This window comes from Arvicanthis niloticus, chromosome 1, assembly GCF_011762505.2.
Source record: "Arvicanthis niloticus isolate mArvNil1 chromosome 1, mArvNil1.pat.X, whole genome shotgun sequence".
Lineage (NCBI taxonomy): Eukaryota > Metazoa > Chordata > Mammalia > Rodentia > Muridae > Arvicanthis > Arvicanthis niloticus.
In genome coordinates, this window is record NC_047658.1 from 54702434 (window position 1) to 54705124 (window position 2691).

Genomic DNA, 2691 nt, shown 5'->3' on the forward strand with positions numbered 1-2691 from the left:
TATCCCCAGGAAGATGACTTTGTTCCATCCCACCTGATTAGAGGAGCTTTATTGAGAAATGACCAGGTCCTAAGCACTGTTTAAACCCTTGAGATGTAGATGCTTTAAAGAAGACAGTAATTGGGCTTTTTATTATCAGTGAAAAAAGCATGCGTTATTTTTCTCCTTGAAGATGTAGCAAGTGATGTTTCTTTATTTCTGATTAAGAACGCACCGTATCTTTTCATTATTTGTACATCAAAGGCTGCAAAGCTTGAATTAGCCCGTGGCCCTTAGTAAAAGGACAAGCCTACTACTGCTTTGTGCTCAGAAAGCCGCAGTAAAGAATTACTTCAAACACAATGCTAATATTGCTCTAATTGGGACCAAATGAATCTCCTGGGAGCAAAGGCAGTGATTAATTTTACCTTGGCTCACATGAAAATAAGGGAATGGAGAACTTCAAAAAGGTAGTAATGTTGGCGCGAGGTGGGTGAAGTGGGAAGACCATGTTCAGCAGAGAGCAAGGGGACACTGTCATAGGCACGAGAGCACCTGCCGTGCACGGATCAGTAATACTCACTAAGGGTTTTGTCACATTAACTCATTTAACCCTGTAACACCATCCTGAGAGAGATGTCATCTTTAGGGTACAGAATGGGCTTATAGTGGTTATGTAATGGTAGTAAGGTTTCGCAGACAGTGAATGTGATGAACACAGGATTCCAATCCACGGAAGCTGTCTTTGCATTTTTCCAAGGCTCTCCCCGCCCCTGGGCAGGCACTTCAGAGTGATTGGCATGAATGAGATGAAGGAGAGACCAGAATGGAAAGTAGGGTGGCTTCACATTATCCTGTGGCTTCAGTGATAGACTGATGTTATTATATTTACCCTGGGTGTGATAAGGACACATTCTAAACAGTGAATCATGAATCCAGAATCTATAGTTTAGGAAAAGAATTCTGGTTGGGCCTATGGGGGTTGGAAGCAGGTAGGAGATGCAATTGAGTATTTAGAAAAGTATCCAAGAAACTAATCCAAATCCCCATGCAAGGTGGGTTAATCTGGAAATACCTGTGGAGTAGCTACTGAGGGATCACAGTGTCTCAGGTCTTTCCAATATAGCCTTTGAATCATGTTTGCCTTTGTAATGATGAGAATTGCTTATTCCATCCATTCCTAGTTCTCCTCCAAAATCTGAGACCATTTGGTCAGCTTTTTCATAGGACTTTCACCAAGGATTCCTCCACTCCATATATTATACCCCATGGGACTCTTGCCATTTTTGCAGGACATGTACTTGAATTCCAGTCTCCTTACAAAACATTATACCATCTTTGGCCTTAGCCAATACTTAGATCTATATTCCAGGTGTGACTTGTTCAGCCTATTTGCCCCATTATCAGGAATTGCTTTGATGTCTGCACTGTTAGTGAGGCTGGGGCTGGGGGTGGGGTGGGGTGGGGGGTTGATGCCTTAGAGGTTTTATAGGTGTAATAAAACTTCATAACCATAAACAACTTGGGGAGAAAAGGATTTATTTTGGCTTACACTTCCACATCACAGCCAATCATCAAAGGAAGTCAAGGCAGGAACACAAGGCAGGAACTGAAGATGAGGCCATGGAGGAATACTACTTACTGGCTTGCTCAGACTGCTTTCTTATAGAAGCCAGGACCACCAGCCCAGGGATGGCACCACCCACAATGGGCTGGGCCCTCCTACATCCATCACTGCTTAAGAAAATGCTCTATAGACCTACTTACAGCCCCATCTTATTGAGGCATTTTCTCAGTTGAGGCTCTTTCCTCTCCAGTACTCTAGCTTGTGTCAAGTTGACATAAAACTAGACGACACACCTTGCATGACACTCTCAGCAAACAGCTCTGTCTTCTGGTTGGCAGTCAGCAGGATCGTGCTTAACTTCCCTCTTTCCTCTCCATTAGCCTTTTCCCTCAGTCTCAGCTCAGAGGAAAGCTTCACTTCCATTCTGTCAGGTAGATCGCAGCTGCTTCCATTTCACTCTTTCAATGTTTCTGGTCCTTCATATCTTCCTCCCCTCACCGAAGACGCCTTGTCTGTGGTCTGTGGTTGCTAAGTCTCCTGAAAACAAGAAGAAGGAAACAGCAATCACCTTCCCCTGCCTCAGCCGGGCCACACGAACAGCTATCTTGACACTTTTCCTCACTTGATAATGTGGCTCACACCTTCCCTATATAATCCTCTCAGAAGTTCCTGCTTGTTTGAGTCCGCCAAATCCACTAAAGCAGATGACCACTAACTTTGTGAATACCATTACTGTTTGTAAAGCTACAAGCCACTCTTAACCCTCTTGCCTGTGTCTGGCACATATGCAAGGCACTCCCAACTTGACATTGCTTTCCGGTGGCTATGACATCACTAGTGGGTGGCTGAGACTGTGGCATAGTTGCTTTTGTTTCAGCAAGCACACATATCCCTTTTGAACGAGAACATGTACGTGAAACTGTCTGCCCCCGTTCTTTTCTGCTTTCCGTTGCTTTTACAAACACTTGAGACAAACCCTTTAAGAAGGAGTAGACGTCTGGTTCAGCTCCTGTGTCAGAGGTTTGGGTACTGACCATTTGGACTTCTTACGTTAGACCTGCAGCAGCACTGGCCAGGTGGTGTGGGGCAAATATGTTCATCTCACGGTAGACCTGGCTGTGACTGTGTCTGTCTTCTTCTGTACC